General features: G+C 37.7%; 1 long non-coding RNA gene across 1 annotated transcript in view; it reads left to right on the top strand.

Annotated features, from left to right (window-relative positions):
- Positions 1-3,181: 3,181 nt before the first annotated feature.
- Positions 3,182-18,309, top strand: part of LOC132673521 (uncharacterized) — a 57,384-nt gene continuing 42,256 nt past the window's right edge. Inside the window, exons 1-2 of the long non-coding RNA XR_013557065.1 lie at positions 3,182-3,251; positions 3,802-3,837. This is a non-coding gene — a long non-coding RNA (uncharacterized LOC132673521). The remainder of the gene's footprint in view (positions 3,252-3,801; positions 3,838-18,309) is intronic.

The raw sequence follows: 18,309 nt of genomic DNA, 5'->3' as shown, positions 1-18,309 counted from the left end.
AGTTCCTTGTGCAAGCTGGCAAAACTCACAAATTTTTCTTTTTGGTTGTTGCTGTTGGTTTTGAAAATACTTCATTTCCTGGCAACAATTTTCTTTCTCTAGTAGATAAAGGGGAAGATCTTTTCCATCTACGCCATATAACACTCCTATCATCTTAAAAAGTGTTTTCTCAACTAGGCAGGATCCCCCCAAAGACTCACTCTCGCTCTCCATGGCCCCTTGACAGCTGGCTTATAACCAAGGGGTCTCAGAAAAGTCCTCCCTTTCCCTGATTGTGTATGTCAGCGGGCGTCTGTTTGCTGTCATCAGAAGGTTCATCTTACATGTATGACCACGGGAGCTGTGTGTGCATGCATGCGTGTGTGTGTGTGTGTGTGTGTAAAGGGTGGGCACAGAGCCCAGTTTTAAGCTTTCAAGAATACTCAAAGATGGTGACTGAAAAAATTAGAGATGGAGATGGCACTCCTTCCCCTGTTGCTCCCCAGGAAGCAGCGTAAAATCTCTTGTCATGGCCCACCTATCATATTGATGCAATATGCACCACTGTGTTAATCAAACGTAGACAAACTTCTACACTGGTGGCAGAGTGAATTGACACAAACTTTCTGAGTAGCAGTGTAGCATTACAAGTTAAAAGCTTTAAAAATCGTCTGTCTGTACTTAGGAATTGATCTTAAGGAAGTGTTCATGAGCGTACACTAAGATTTATTAGCAAGGCTTTTTCACTACAAAATAAAAAGTGAAAACAAATGTCCAACATTTGGGAAGTGGTTCATCAGCTGTGATATGTCCATCTAATGGAAGATTTTGCAGTCGTGTTTTTAAAAAGTCTGCGAAGATAGGGGGTAGGGTTTTTGGCATAATGTAGACGGGAGGAAAAAGAAGAATAAGAAACTGACACTGTTTAATGACAGCTTTGTATAAATACATATATGCATAACTGCACAAGTAAATGATCCATAGGGAACACACCAAAATTGTAGCAGTGATGTTGTCTGTAGCTTGGCATTCCAGATAGGGTGGACGGACACATGGATGGATAGGTAGATAATTAGGTAGATATAGGTAAAACTGTTTTTGTAAGGAGGAAAATGCTCTTTGTTAGATGCAAAAATGCTTACCTAATCTGTAAGTAATATAAATTATGAAAACATCCGTATCAAAGTTTAAAAAAGTTTTTCATTAGTGTAACCATCTCAGACACAGAAATAGCTTGAAACAAATGAGCGATTTTAGATAGGGCAGAGGGCTAAGAGATCACCTAGTTTCTCTCTCTGTTTTCCCAGGGGAGAAACAAGAAACACAGAGAGGTGATATCTCTTTTATCAAGGTTATAGTAACTTTATGATAGAGCTAGAACAAGCCTTAGCCCGTAGCTTGTTCCAACAGGCAATGGATGGCATTTTATTGTTAATGTTCTTTCTTTGTTTACATGTAGGTCATTGATTTTGCTTGTGGTTGGATTATTTGGTTGGCATGTTTACCTCCCAAATGGTCACCTGTTTCTCCATATTGTGGGTGGTTTGACATTCTAAATTGGAAAAGGTTGTCACAATATTAATAATAGCCTAGCATGCTGTGTAGACAATGTCTGACAAGTGTTGGTATGCAGCAAGAGCTTCTGTCTTTGAATCCGTTGCTATTTATGCATCTCACTTTTAACATAGATGACTTTGAACTTGAGACTAGTCAAAAATGCAAGGGAAATAAACTAAAAGAAATGATTTCCAATCCAATAACACAAAGATCCTTTAGTTAGGTATTTTTTTCCTGCACCAAATACAGAACCTTGTAAGTGTCAATAACTAGCTGTTGACCAAATTAATAAATGCACAATGTTTTTGGAAACATTTTCCTACCATAGAATTATATGTAGTTAAAACTGGCATTACCGTTTAAATAATTCACATAGGTCTTTCTTTAAATAGTATAGTAAAATAAGATTTCCAGACACTCAAGAGTGGCTTTTTTTTTTTTTTGGTTTAAACTCTTCCCTTTATCACCGTGTTTATGTTGCAAATATTATGTTGCAAATATTAACTGTGAAAACATCACATAATACCTACCTGGTATTATAGCTTTCTTTTTTAAAAAAAATTTTTGATGTTTATTTATTTTTGACAGAGAGAGACAGACAGAGCATGAACAGAGGAGGGGCAGAGAGAGAGGGAGACACAGAATCCAAAGCAGGCTCCAGGCTCTGAGCTGTCAGCACAGAGCCTGGCACAGGGCTCGAACTCACGGACTGTGAGATCATGACCTGAGCCGAAGTCAGACTCTCAACTGACTGAGCCACCCAGTCGCCCCTAACTTTCTTATAATTCAGTGAGCATTTATAATTTCTTAGTAGGGATATTTAAGTTAATGAGTTCTTCCTCCATTCTTTTTATTGAAAGCATTAAAATCTTTTAGAAATTACTTTATGAATGCCGTTTTAATTATTTTACCGTATTCATTGACCACTGCTTTAGCAAGAAAAGAGATTAACTGATTCGGGTTTAAAGAAACAAATTGGTGCACTGATCTTCAGGTATTTCTCTTCCTGATATGACCACTAAAGTCTAAGTGTGGTAGCACAGGCTCGACCACAGTGCTGGTTTCATTGGTGTTCCCCTCTATTACTTGTCAGGGATTCGAAATTTGGTGTAAGAAACACACTAACCTTCAGCACATTCAGAAACAGACTGACTCCTCTAAAATAATTCATGAGGGCTGGCCTCATGAAAAGTTAGGTGAGTCCACCAGGTAGAAGGACATCAAGTGTAATACAGGAGCTTTAAGTAGCAGTTAGACTCAAGTTCAGGATTCTTGAAATTAACCATTAAGGAGTCTCTATGTCATGGACTATTGAAGGGCCCCGAGCAGGATTGCTGGAACTGTCTCCCAGTGGTAAGGTGTTTAGTTTGGCTGTGAAGTCTTTTACCAAATTGGGAAGTATTACTTAAAAGCCAGGTATCTAGCTTCCTTTGCTACATTGCAGGATCTGGTAACCCTAGGATTGGTGTGTGCTGGGTAGAGGCACCTGTCTGTGTAGATGAGGCAGGTGCCCTTTACTGGCTGTGCTGACTCTGACCTCACCTGCTTTACGCAGACATTTCCAGCTTCATCAGTATGGATATTTGAATTTTTTTTTTACTGCTATCAAAGGACTAAAGCATTGTCGGTGCTTCCTTCTGCCCTAGGTGTATGTTGTTACTCGACTCAACATCTAACCCCTTATTGCATCAGAAAGTATGCTGAAATTTCAGTAGGTAATTATCTTTTATGTCCTTGTAAGTATAAATTATAGGCTCTTTTTTATTCACGTTATGACTTCTTTCTATTTTGAAGGAAATGATACGAGGCTTCCTAACCCATTTTTTTGGGCTACTGCAAACTTTGCTTTTCTCCCTCTTTTCTGAACTCTTATAGTATGCTTTGTGTCTAAGAATTTAGTTAAGATTGGCACTATAGTATTGCTCTGGAATTCAATCCAGTCCAAAGCTAGACATTTTTCTCCACAAAGGGTGAGGATAAAGCATTTTACTAATATCACATACAATGAGAATATTTTTACTAATATCACTGCTAATAAACTAGTGTTAATTTACTAAAATTCCTCATATTACTGAACCTAGTAGAACGCTGGGCACACAGCGGATCTGCAAGTGTACTCATTGATTGAATCAGTATTTCCACTTTTTTACTATTTAACCTAAAACATTAATTTCCTTCAGCATGAAAATTATTTATTGAACTGTAAGAGATCACCCATAAAACATACTAAGTCAAATAATATCACTTCCTCTTTCATGTCTTTAGGAAGAAATGCTTCTACCAAATGCAGAATACAAAAATGTAAGTCGCTGCCCTGAATTTCTGTTGCCTTATACATTTCTTCTTACCACTGCTGAGCCAATGTTTTCCTCTTTTAATTTCTCTATTAACTTTAATTAGGCTCATGAGTTTGCTGGCCAGGTGGGTTTTCCCTAAATACCCACAACTCTGTTTTCCAGGCTAACAGTAGAATTAAGTTAAGCTGCAGATCTGAGGCAGAATCTAACATTATAAGCTATGGAAGGTTCCAATGCCACTACAACTCATTTTATCCACTGAGGATTTCAGCAGGCAGCACTTTTAATAAGCCAGGCTCGACATTTTTCAAGGAATACTTTGGGATCCAGTTTTGAAAGCAATATTGGTTACGATTCCACAGCTGGAAGATTTCCGAGAAAATAATGTTTTGTCCTCTGGAAAACATACTTGGTCCATACGGCATACAAAACATAATAACTCTAAGCAACCGGTTCTAAATGTTACTAACACGTATCTCTAATATGTAGTTTTCCAATGGCATTGTCATAGGCACATGATATAAGAATAGTACAATGATTTCCAATTTACTCTTTTATTTTATCTCATTTTATTTTGTCTTTTAGGAAACACAAATTGCCTACATTATTTATGTATTTCTGTACATTGACATAGATTTCACTTGTAATTTTCTTACTGAAAATTTTGAAAAAAAGCAACAGAACAGAGCTGAAAATCTTCTGCGATCGTACAGGGCATTAGATCGTCTCAGGTACTGGCTGCTGGTTTAATAAAAGGATAGGATTTCCATTTACTCCAGGCAGGCTTAATGTATTGTTCTCAGAGTGAGACAGTCAGAATGAGTCAGGAGCCAAAGAATACACTTTATAGACACAAATAATCGTAAATTCAGAATGTCACCTTTAGGCAGAGGCATTTTTATTATTGTTAGTGGAGCTGCTGAGTAGGTTTGATGTTTTATTCTCTTGAGGACTCAATGTTCCTGAGTCCTGGAGCCCTGTCTTTATCAGGCTCGCAAGGAGGGAGCCCAGCCAAACTTGCTTCCTATACTTCTCTATGATTGATAGCAGATGGCATGCTTTAAAATAAACCTATCCATTAGCAGTCCTCAGTGTTTTTACTCAAGGCATTTACAACTGTCTCAAGCAGAAAACACATTCACTCTGTGAGCTAGTTTCAGTCCACAACAGCTGTACAGGTGCAAATCTCTCATTAACTCTTAAATAGTAGTGAAATAAACAATGGCTTTTTCTCTTCCTTTATTTGAGGGAGCATACTTCAAAGCTGCTGTGGAATTATTCTCCTCCGCAGCAAAGCTTCAAAGGGTGGAGTTTTATTAAAACCGCATAATATTATGCAATGATAGGCTAGCCCAAAGAATGTATAGATCATGTGGTGGATGTTATAGTTTAAGAATTTGTTTCTATGCACACAGATTTAGTGGTAACTTACCAGTCTCACAGGAGTGATTGTGATGAGGTAGGGGAAAAAAAATACTCAACAAGAGTCCCTGGCAGCACCGAGGCCCCTGGTGACAGGCACCTCTGCTCAATGTATAGCCTCCTCTCCCCTTCCCCTCCCCCTCCCTGCTTGCAAAGGGAGTGTTTCACCTGAACTTTTATTAATACAGTGAGTTAATGGTTTGTTTTTAGGCAGTCAATTGAATTTCCTTGCATATTGGTAGCTAGAGAAAAGCAAAGTCATTTAAAAGTTAATTTGTTACCCATACTGAACACCGGTAAGAAGGTTGATTTGCACTCAAGTGAAGAAAAAAAGCTTTGTAGTTTAAAAGAGTATTACTATTAATATTGGCAAACACCTCACAGAACTCACCTTGTGCCAAGTATTGGTGTATAATCTTACAAATAAAAACTTATTAAATCTTATCAATAACTCTTGAGAAAACTCTTGTCAATATCCCTAATTTTACATGTAAGGAAGTCACCCTGCTGTGTTATCTTTGGTGTAATTAATAGTCAGACCCCATGCCTGAGTGGCTCAGTCAGTTGAGCAGGTGAGCATAGGACTCTTGATGTCTTCTCAGGTGATGATCTCACGCTTCATGAGTTCAAGCCCTGTGTTGGGTGTCAGTGCAGAGCCCGCTTGGGGTTCTCTCTCACCCTCTCTCTCTCTGTCCCTCCCCATAGGTGTGCTCTCTCTCTCACTCACTCTTTCTCTCTCTCACAATAAACAAACAAACAAACAAACAAGCAAACTAGTAAGGCTCCAAGCAGAGTACTTCCCTGTAGAAGTTGAGAGCATGGTTTCTAAGGCCACACTGCCTGGGTTCAAATGCTTACTTCAGCACTTACCGTCCATATGACTGCAGGAATGTCATTTGATGGTCCCTGTTTTCTCACTTCTTACTTTACAGCTCCACTGTGGGCTAATACTTGTTCTTTCCTGTAATGGTTGTCGTGATGATTGAATGAATAAGTGTATGTATAATGCTTAGAACAATGCCTGAGACTTAGTAAATGCTATAAAAGTTTTAGCTAGTGCGTTGTCATCATCATCATTATGAAAAACATGAGGTTGATTCTTAAGCCCTTAATATAAATTAGTCTTTTCTGTGTTTTGAACTATTTTAATGTTCAAACAGAATAATCCATTCATTTTTATTTCACATTTTATTAATCAAACACATACACAGTTGCAAATCAGAGACCCTGATCAGCATGAGGTAGAAAGGGTTTTCATATGAAATTGATAAGATTTGACCCCAAAGCAAAGTAATTGGACATTCTAGCTTTAGCAGCCATACTGTTGGTGAGTGTGTCATTCTTTTGGGCCTCCTGAGATAATGAAACTGGTTAATGGAGCCTCTCATCACAACCTCCCATGGGTATCAATGGGCCCACGCTGCCATGATAGGTAAACTCATGCCAAAATATCTCTTCAATGGGCAGCTGAAAGACAAAAGTAACAGTCATAAAATACGCTCTATAACTTTCCTATCCCCTGCTATAGTTTATAAAGGGTAGCCTGGGTTAAAGGATTTTTCAGAGGAAGGCTCACATACCAGTGACGTACCATTAACTTCCCAGTGACCACTCAACTAAAGATAGACAGAAAAATATGCTGAAAAAAATCTAAGTGCACATAAGGTACTTCGGTTACAACCCATCTTCACAGTGTCTGTGTGTTTTCTCACCGGGAGCCTTTTGTAGAGAAATTTGCTTTTCTTGTCTTTGCAAGTGCACTCAAGTAAGTTTTAGGTAATAAATATAACCTATACACAAGGTGAAAAAAAACACCCAAATGATGTGGGGAAATTTAAGTGATGAACAACTGGGTTAGTACTGGGTTATTTTATGTTGGTATGGATATGAGATATCCAATTATTATAATTATAATAACGATTTGGTTACCCATAACATTTCATTTGGATTTCTGAAAAGTAATTCTATATTGGGTATGGTTATAGAAGGTAAGTGCTGGGCCAATGGATATTCCATACTTCTTGCTGTAAGCTTCAAGGGAATATGGCTAGTAATTTGAGATTACTCAAGGGCACCTTGCTGTGCATTTTAGAGGAAGTTGGTATATTAATGGTTCCTCTACACTTCATTACTAGTTTTAGTATCACACTGAATGGGATTAAGTCAGTTAGATTTATAAGCTCTCTATACAGAGAGAAGGAAAGAGAAAAAAAAAAAAAAAGGAACAAGACCTAGGAAAATCAGTACACTTATTGGATTAAATGTCCTAGAGAGAGAAATTAAGTTTTAGTAAGAATTTTTTTTCAGAAAGATAGATATTAGTAGCTTGAAAAAATTTAAGAATATATTTAAGCATTAAGATTTTTATAGTAGCATAAACTAAGACTATATTATTACAGAAGTATAACTATGCATGATTTATATCTCCTGTAGAATGCCAAATAATCAGCATTTGTAATGCAGTGGAAGAAAGGAGGGGTAAGGAACTAGACATCAGTGTACCTGCATTCAGTAAAGAATAACAAACCCAATATCTATATACCCTTAGGCCAATTACTTCAGCTCTTTTTTCTTAAATGCAAGTTCCCTATGTCTCAGATTCCTCAACGGTAAGTTCAGAGGGTTGGACTATCAGAAAATCAAACAAATGGCAGGTGGGTTTGGATTCCCCCCACTCCCGTGGCCATGATAGGCAGCAATAATTGATTACAGACTTCCTGCTAAGCCAATATGAGGCTTTTGAATTCTCAATGCCGTGAGCTGAGCAGCCTTTCTGTGGTCCTCCTTACTCAAAGTGAACTTGAAATGAGACTCACTGACTCTATTAGCACCTCGATGGTCCCTAAATTGCAAAAATTCTGGATTAATACTTTCCCACCTTGAGGCATTGTCTGAGTTTAAATGGGAAGATGTGTTAAACGGAGAGACAGATAAAAATAATTCATATTTTGGTGAAGATAGTATCAATGCTGGTGTCTTAATGTTACTTTCAATGACTGTATTCCTATGAGGAATCCTTCCTTTTAGGGAAATCTTGATATCCTTTCACACTAGTTTATTTATTTACTGTTATAGTTTTAAAACTGCTGAACCTATTATTTTCCTTTAGTTGTTCACTTGGCCCCTTATTCAACATAACCTTTCTGCTAGTTTATACCCAGTGTCTGTTCTTCTAAACTGATCCAAAAATTGTGTTCCCAATGTTCTCGTCAATAGCTATTTATCCCTTGAGCTCCCCTTTTTTCTGTTTGCTCTTTTGAAGACTTGTTCTACTTTGTTCAGAGCTTGAAATTAGCAATTTCCAAGTAGTCTATATCTGTCTGTTTCTTTCTCTGAACTCTTGTTTAATTGGAATGTTTTAGAAGTTGAGGTTCATTCCCAACTATGGGTCACAATTGGGTTTCTCTGCATTATTAGTTACATGTCAGAGTAGACGGCTGTTATCCAGAGCCTTGCGATGTGAATAGCAGCTTTTTAAAATCAGGAAATTATCTTTAGTTTATGAAACGTCCCTGATATATATGTAACTTATTGTATCATCCAAAATAATAGCGATTTCTTAAGAATATATTGCATTACTCCTTGCAATAATTCTTCTTTTTAATATAGTTTCAGACGGAGGGCCTAAACTCTCCCAGTTCAGAACTTTATTACTATTGTACCTTTTGGTAGCATTTTACATTTTGGAGAGTGCTTTGTAGTTTCTATTTCTGGTGATTTTCAAGAAAATGTGGTCTTTTGGCTATGATTATGGGTTGGGACTTAGGAGACAGATTTTGGCCCTTTCCCATCTCTGTGACTATGATTTAAGTTACAATGACCAGTGACCCTATTTCTCCACAATCAGGCTTTCATCTCTGTAAAGTGGGTGCAATGTTGCTTATTTTGTTTGTGCGTGTGGTAGAAAGAAATATTTTTTCTAGGCTATTTGCCTTAAGTTCTTCAAGAGAAAAAAGCCCTAAGGAGCATGCAAGGTAGCACTTACCATGTCATCTTGGACTTCGTTTCCCATCCTCATGTTTCTTTCCTAACAAAAAAGTAATGAAATTATCCCTGAGAGAGAAGAGAAGCTGGATGGCAGTCAAGAATTTGGGCGGCATCCCCAATGGTAGTTGACATTTGTGTGAATCAGTTGACTTTCTTGTCACCTGGAGTAATGTTAAGTTGAATTTGTATGTTCAGCACAGTGAAACAAGCAGAGTTTTTAAATGTTGAATGTTCAGCAAATTAACAGTTACAAGCCTTCATATCCAAAGGCAATAAAGTATTGTTATGTAATTAAAATTAAGCAGAGTTCACATTGACAATAAATAAATACACACTTTAAGATGAGAAAAATGTGAGCAAATATATTAGCAATAATTAACATGTAATACTTTAAATAATATTTGAACTACTTACAAAACTAACTTTTCTGTTGTACATTGACAGCAAGGCAATTGGGGCATTAATCAGCCAGGTTCTGAATGGCAGACCATCAGAAGTTTGACAAAAAAGCAGGTCAAAGACTTGCTGGTACACTCTCTTTGAGAAAGCTTGTGACTATTCCTAGGAAGATAAAGCAAACACACCTATGCACGTGCACACACACACACACACACTCACAAACCTTTATAACAAACAAAAGAGCGATATCACTTTATATGGAACCTTTATTTTTGAAGGATCCCAGAATGCTTATAAACTATTATTCAAACCACATACAGGAACCACTGAAGCACAGCCCTATTTTGGAGCCAGAAGAAGATCTGAAATGTCAGTTGAAGAGGATGTTCTTGTTCTGGAAGGGATGTGGCTTGAGGGACCTAATAGGAGTTTTCTGGCTCTGATTTCTGCAGAGCTGTGTGGGTGAAATTCCTCTGCTTTCGAGCTGCTCGTATAAGATGAGGCTATATTGCTTCGGTAGGTGGGAAGTAAAGGAGAATCCAGTAATGGAAAGAGGAGGCATGGAGAATGGATTGTTTATGTTTCTGTCACCAAATGGCAGTGACTACAGCACAGTCACAAGTTGCCAGGGCTCTCTGCTCCTGGGGTAGAAAAATTGTCCCAGGTGCTAATTGAACCAAGTTGTTTGAGTTGCCAAATGAAAAACTCCTCTCCTATGGGAATTTTTGAAGGAAAAATGTAATAACAGATTCAACTTGCTTACATAGAATGTTCGAATAGGATGGACACTAAGGAGTATCTAGTCAAAAAACTTTACCTTTAAGAAAACTAGCACCCAAACAGAGGAAGGGATAAGAGCACTATCTTAGATCAATATCAGAATCTTCCAGTTGGAAGAGACCTTAGTAATTAATTAGTTACATCTCCGACATAATTGTAGAATGACGTCTAAAACCTTTCTAAGAATTATTTCAGCAATTCTGTCGGCTGACAGACTTAGATTGTCAAAGAGCAATGATTTCCATTGTTGGAAATCTCCTCATAAGGAACATTCTTCAGAATATTCATTCTTTCATTTCTTTAATACACATTTATTGAGTGCCAATCATGTGCCAGGCATTAAGATATGCTTTGGAACACAAAGGAAGATAATACAAAACAACAGCACCTACTATTTATTGGGACCATACTACAGGTTTGTTAACATGTACCTTATACGTATGAACTCATTTATTCCTCATAACAAGTCTGTGAAGTAGGAAGTGTTATTTTCCCCATTCATAGATAGGTAAGGAAGAGAGTGTGAGTAACTTGCCAAAGAGAAGCAGCTAATAAGTGTCAGAGCAAGGATTTAAGCCAGGTGTGATGGTTTTAGAGCCCATGCTCTTCACCCTAGCACCATGCCACTCTTTAAGTCACCAGCTAAACAAATAAGTGAACAACACAATAACTGATTCTTATTAGAGCTATGAAGAAAATGAGCAGGGTTCTGCAAAAGGCTTCATGAGCCCCATTAGCCAGGGGGTCAGGGAGGACTCTGAAGGGTGGGAGTATTCCTAGGAACTAGCCATCAGAAGAGCTTTTGTCAAGGGAAGAACAAGCTCAAAGCCCTCCAAAATAAGAATGGAGAAGAATCTTATGGAGCCCAAACTTTCTTCTTCCAAAGTTCTCCAATTTAATTCTATTCTTGAAACTACAAAAAGTACATTGAATTTCTCTATCATATACATTTGTTTGGGAATAAGTGAGGCTCGTTTTCTTGGAGTACTGTATAAACCATCAATCACTGATTTTATAAACAGACCTTTGCCTTTTAATAAAGACCTTTGTAGAAATTATTAGGTTTGTCCTTAATCTCTGCTCCTTTTATTTTATTGTTTCTATCACCACACTTGCTGCTCCCACCTTCATAATAATCATGTTTGCTATAAATGACCTCCACTGATCCTTGGCACTTTAATGGAAAAAAAAAAAACTAAACTAAAATGTATTTAGTATTTACTAGTGTTTGCTATGTATCAAGCTTCAGGGGAAGACCCTTATATATTTTATTTCATTTAAGTCTCACACTTCAATAGGTTGTATAATTAAATAATTTAACACATTGAGGCCAGGGAGATTAAATTTCCTGAGACCACTCAACTGGTTAGTAGCAACCCCTGAATTAAAAAAAAATTGGTTTGCATGATTTCAAAAATTGCTCAGTTATTTTCTTCCCATAACTCCCCCTGTTAATTTGCTGAATGTTCTGATGTTTAAAAAAATTGGTTTGCTTGTTGTCATGGCATAGTTTTTATTGTTTGTTTATGAATGTGCTTGGTCATAGATAATTATATTGTTTTACTTCATTTGAGTTATATGTGGATTGTTGCAACTACATATGTTTAGTTTAATTGCTTCTTATTTTTATTTTTTTTATTGAAGTATGATTGATATATAACAGCATATTAGTTTCAGGTGTATATTATAGTGATTTGATATTTTTATACATTACAAAATGATCACCACAATAAGTCCAATTACCATCTGTCACCACACAAAATTATTACAATATTGTTGATTGTGTTCCCTATGCTGTGCATTATATACCCATGACTTATTTATTTTATAACTGGAAATTTATGCCTCTAAAACCCTTTTACTGATTTTACCCACCTTCCTGTAATTGCTTTATAAAGTGTTTTCCTGCTTATAGTCTCAAAACTTGCTGTTTTATGCCTTGTGTTCAGATCAAAAATCATAAAATCAAAACTTACAGACTGATTTCAAGTGGTTTGGGAAAAAGTTAGAGGCAATGGTATAACCCTCTTAAAGAACAAAATGGCATCAGTATTCCTCTGACATATATAATGCTACTGCATTAAAAAATTCTATGCATACTGTCATCATTTAATTAGCATCACTTTTAATTTCTTAATAGTACATAAAATAATCCTCAGTGTTAGAGCCCATGACATCTCAGAACTGATTAAATATGATGAATAACTTGACCAAATTCACATAGGAAAGTCACTGGTAGTGCCCACAATCACAAAACTTGTAAAGAATTCATGCTCCGGGCTCCTGATTACTAAACTATCCTGCCTTTTAGTAGAATACCAAGAAATTATATTTTTCTACTCTGTGTATCAAAGATGGTAAAACTTACTGAATGTATTAAAAATTAAAATGTATTCTGCATTATACCAAAAAAAAAAACCCTATATACCTTAGAATGTAACATAATAAAAATACATATTCTATTAGGATGGATTCTAATCACTAGCATAAGGTGGTATGCTTACAAATGCTAACATTGATTTATCTCCAATTAGCCTTCAAAGACAATAGATTGAGATGGTAGCCATTCGCTCATCATTCTAGGTTCCCTTCACTTCATGTTTCTTTCCCTGATGTATAGGACTGGTAGTCTAATATGTAAGGATACCAGGGCTTGACATGTAAAAAGGAAGCCGAGACTCTGTATTATCTTAAGGTAAGAACAAAGAAGAGAAAACAAAACTCCTTAGGAAAGAGTTAAAGACTTTCCTGATGGAGGCGTATCCTTGAAATTAAATATTTCTCCATACAAGTTGACATTTAAAATGTGTGACTTAAGAGAGATAAGAAGAAAATTGTGAGAAACATAACCTTAAATATTTTGGATCACATTTTCGTGGATTATGCAGCATTTGGCACAAACTTTCGGAAACAGAAACACTCCAGGGTACTGAGGAGTATTTGTGTGCACTTTATGTGAACATATATGCATACTCACACAGTGTATTTGGGGTATAATGTACTAGCTATATAGACTATGTCTATGGCAAAATTGCTTTTCATGTAACATTTCCATCCCTGGGACTAAATGTTGGCTCTTTTAAATTTGTTTTTATGGATGCTTCCATGCTGAACTTATGGAACATAGTTGTTGGATCGCACAAATATTGTTTTAATTCTTCATGGGCAGTCAAACGTCCTTTGAGAAGTCACCCTGGAGCCATTCTTAGAGATGGCATGTTGTAGACTGGACAGAACAAAGCAGTAAAAGAAATAAAATGGAACTATGTTATCATTGGCTGCCCTTTAAACATATTAAAAGCTCTCAGAAGAGATAATCTGCAGTAGGGAATAGTGCTGTGTTGGCATAGGGTGTACAGGATGAGCTAATGGGTCTTTTCCATCTCTAATTCCTGTGATACTGCAGATCTAAGAGATGTAGCCAGTGATTGTTTACAACATAACAGATTTCTGTCTCCCCTCGCCCCCCCTCCTCTTTTTCCCCCCTGTCCCTGGGGTTCAACAGAGAATCTCTTAAAATAAACAAGAACTGTGAGAAACTAAGAGAAGTCAGCGACCGGCCCACTTTTTTTGTGGCAGAGTATGGAAAGTATGAAGCGCTGATCTGACTGTAAGGGCTGGAAAGCGCAGGGGCCTGAGCCATTTACACTACAGGCAGTAGTTAAAAAAGGAAAAAAAAAAAAAACAAAAAACTTGAAAAAAATGGGTGTAACCCTGGGCTTTGATACAACTGGCCTTTCAGCCCCCACTTGAGATTTGAACATCCCCAAGGGAAGCTGTGGTTTGGAATAAGATCGTGCATTTAATTTCACTCAGGGAACTTATTGGACTTGGCACCAAAAGAAAGAATTTGCAGTATATTTTTTGTCATGATTAGTGGCCCCCTCACCACAACATTTGATTATTTTGGAAAGGGAAAAGTTAAATCCTTGTAAAGTTGTGATTTACAATTTGCGAGCATCCAGGTAGGGAGCATGGCTTCTGCCAGCTTGATCATGGGATCCACATTTTATTCTCGCTCATTGATGTGAGAAAACAAAACAGTTCTGTGGGGGGAAATAGACTTGGAAATCTATCCCTTGATTATCCTGGGAGATTTTCTCTCTACACTACATCTTCTCTCAGTCACGTTGATTTTGGTCTCCGCTGGAACTTGTAGCAAGAAACTGGCATGGGGCTGGTTTACTTTTCATTTCGAATCTGTAGTATCTGGCATTTTTATGATTTGATTTCTTTGCCCTCACAGTTATGCAAATCTTGAGGCAAAGAAGTTAGAAGGAGGTTCCAATATTATACCTGAAAATAACTTTCACTGGACTGTTTTTCCTCAAGGTTTATAATTAAGATTGGAGATCTCATGGATGTTTTAATACAGACTAAAATATATCCAGATAGCCAAAGGGAAAGGGAATGGCCAACTGGGTAGGCCGATGAATATTTTCCTGATAGATGCACAACTTTCCCCATAACTGTGATGCTTTATCCTCTGACGTTAAGAACGCTGTTTGCAGAAGTAACATTCCTTTGAACACTCAGCTTTCTGAAATGGTGTCCTGCCACAAGGACGGAAGTAGGGTAAGTTTGAACATCAATGCTGAGTAATAGCCAAGCAAATTACATTCTGTTCTAGTGTCCAACAGTCAGTCAGGTCTTGAAGTAAATCACGAAGTAGAATTAATAGCAATTAAATGCCACCTCTTTTACTACTTTTGAATTTGGGGGGTCTATTTTTAGTTGGATTTGTGCTTACTGGAAAACAGTCTGTAATGTTTAGGCAGAAAGTTCTCACCATGATTACTGAGTGAAAGTTATTTGCTGAATAATGTCAATGTAGCAATGTTAGTGGTATTGTTGGCAGAGGGAAAACACTTTTCTCTCATTCTGGACTTGGACAGGAGATAAAGATAAATACAAGACTTTCATTGGTATTTGGGAAGTATTCCATTTGGTATACTTGTCCCAAGTTGGGCATGGTGGTTAAGGGAATAGATGGGTAAGGGCAAGGAGCCCAGGTTCCAGTCCCAGCTAGCTGTGTGACCGTGGGCAAATTGTCTCTCTTCTCTAGGTCTGTTTTCTCGTCTGTACAATGGAGCAAGTAAAACTGTTTCATTTGGTTGTTGAGGGGATGGGAAGGTTAATATAGATATATCATTAATGTTGTGTAATGATTGGACCATAATAAGAATTCAATAATTGCTAGTTATTATGGCTGTTTGGTATTGACCTCATTAACAGGATAGTTCCTGGTTGTACATCCTGGTAAATTTAGATCCATTTCTCTCTGGAAGTAAAAATACAACATCTGCTTCCTCTTTCTACTCTCACTGACTTAATGACAGGGAGTCAATGAGAGTTTTCTTATTTGACCCCACCTTTGCAAAGCTATTATAAAACTTGAATCAAAAGCCAATTTATTCTGTATTAATGAGGCCTCTTTCAATTGACCATGACAGGAAACCAACTCAAACTTTTTCTTACATTTTCTCATGTTTCTAGGAATTCTGATCCATGGGTTCCTGTTATCTCCTCTTCCCCTGTGCCCTCTTTCCCCTTCCTTTTTACTATCTCCCTTTCCTCTCCAGGATTTACTTTCCTCTGCAATGGATTCATTTTAGGCAGGCTGTCTACACATGCTGGCAAATATGCTCTCCAGTGTAGGTGATCTGACAGCTAGAATTCCTAAAGGATTCATATCAAAATGATGTGGCCTTCTCATAATGAAGGCTAGATTGTTCCTCCAAATATGTCTAGTGGATATCCACTTACCAGTTACCAATTGTGGGCCATTTTTCTCTACATATGCTCTTTTTCATATCTGAACAATTTTGTAATGTCCTTGCCTAAAATAATGCAACCCTCCTCTATACTATAAACATATTCACTCCTTTCACAAGAGTTACAAACCCACACCTTACTTTTTTAGTACGTCCAAAATGCAGGTTCAGGATATTTGAGGGATGTGTATTTGCCTGGAATCTGACACAGATGTGGCAATTTCATAACCTAATGACAATTGCTAAATGGTATTTTCAATTACCATCTCCGTGGACATTGGAGAAGGAATGAGTGGATAAATTCACTAAGATTACTATTCAGTAAAGGCGAGAAGGAGTGGTCAAGAGTTTTTGGCATATACCGTATTCCGTTGGACTGGAGGAGCAGGATCCCTTTGTTCTGGTGGTAGAAAGCATTTCATGGCCCCAGTCTGGCTACTCTGAGATATGCTTCCTGTCCATTGTCTTTCAAGACCTCATCTGAGAGGGAAAAGGTTCTCCTGCTATGGCAAAGTGATTTCAAGCAACTCAGGTCACCCGGACATGGTATCAGCGTCCTGGTGATTGACTTGGGGATTGGCCATTCCTAGACCTTTATTTATCAGTCTTTGAGTTTCTTTGATAAACATCTTTAGGGGTGCCTGGGTGGCTCAGTCGGTTAAGCGTCCGACTTCAGCTCAGGTCGCGATCTCGCGGTCCGTGAGTTAGAGCCCCGCGTCGGGCTCTGTGCTGACTGCTCAGAGCCTGGAGCCTGTTTCAGATTCTGTCTCCCTCTCTCTCTGACCCTCCCCCGTTCATGCTCTGTCTCTCTCTGTCTCAAACATAAATAAATGTTGAAAAAAAAAAAAAAAAGGAAAAAGATAAACATCTTTAAAACCTCAGGGGGCTGCCGATCTGTTTGTTTTACTTGAGGCGCTCTACATGTTATTGATTCTAAGATGCACATTCTTTTTTACCTTTTCACATTTTGGAAATGTTCCTAAAGCCAGTGAACACGTGGAGTCAAGGGCTGTCAAGAGCTGGATTCTAGACCTGTTCTGGGGTTTTGCTTTTTTGCTTTTTCCCTTTAGTAAGAACCTTGATGTGTTGCCCACACCTCCTCTACTGCCTATGTATTAACAAGCACCCTAAGGAAGGGAAAAAATTCTACAATATTCACTGATTAGAGTGGTTAGGAATGTGGAGGGACAAAATGGACAAAATCAAACACAGTAACATACCTGTTTGTTACCTTTACAACTTGTAACATTTGACTATTTACTGTTAAAAATACCTTTGATGTTCACTAATGCCATTTACATTAGAATTGACATCATCTAGGACATCTACCCCGCTCTCTTCCAAAATACCTCTTGATACCACTTACAGAGACACAGTCAAAGTTAGACTTGATTTACATGATTCTGATCAAATCTGGCATTTAAAAGTTTATCTGTGCTAGTAAATTCGTCAATACGGTCTCTATTCATAATTTCTGTGGAATTATTATTACTTTTTTAATGTTTTTATTTATTTTTGAGAGAAAGAGACAGACAGAATGCGAGCAGGGGAAGAGCAGAGAGAGAGGGAGACACAGAATCTGAAGCAGGCTCCAGGCTCTGAGCTATCAGCACAGAGCCTGATGCAGGGCTCGAACCCACAAGCTGTGAGATCATGACCTGAGCTGAAGTCAGACGCTTAACCAACTGACCCACCCAGGCACCCCTCTATGGAATTATGAAATTGTCATTTGCATTTTAAAAAAATTAACATCCTCAAAATCCACCTAATCTTATGCAGATTAAGTCCATTTTCAGAGAACTGTAGGAATTAGTTTATTTGCAAGGAGCAGAGCTCAGACTCACTTATGACATGGTTGACTTAGCTGTTTTCTCTCCATCCAGACCCCTGAGTTCTGTGTCCATTTATTGTGTCTACTTCCTTTTCAATCTGCACCTGAATAACTCATCTTCCTTTTTCTGGACACGCACCTCTGTCAATACCTTCTTTGAAGAACAGATCTGTTGTTAATTAGTTTTACTTTTGTATCCTAGCTGTGCTTTCCTTTAATGCTGCAACAGGCGTGCTGGAGAGAAGATGTTCCCCTTCTCCCCTAAAGCACAACTAGTGAAAAT

This window comes from Panthera onca, chromosome C1 (assembly GCF_046562875.1).
Source record: "Panthera onca isolate mPanOnc1 chromosome C1, mPanOnc1 haplotype 2, whole genome shotgun sequence".
Lineage (NCBI taxonomy): Eukaryota > Metazoa > Chordata > Mammalia > Carnivora > Felidae > Panthera > Panthera onca.
Note: the sequence above shows the minus strand (reverse complement) of the source record. Positions and strands in the feature narration are given on the sequence as shown.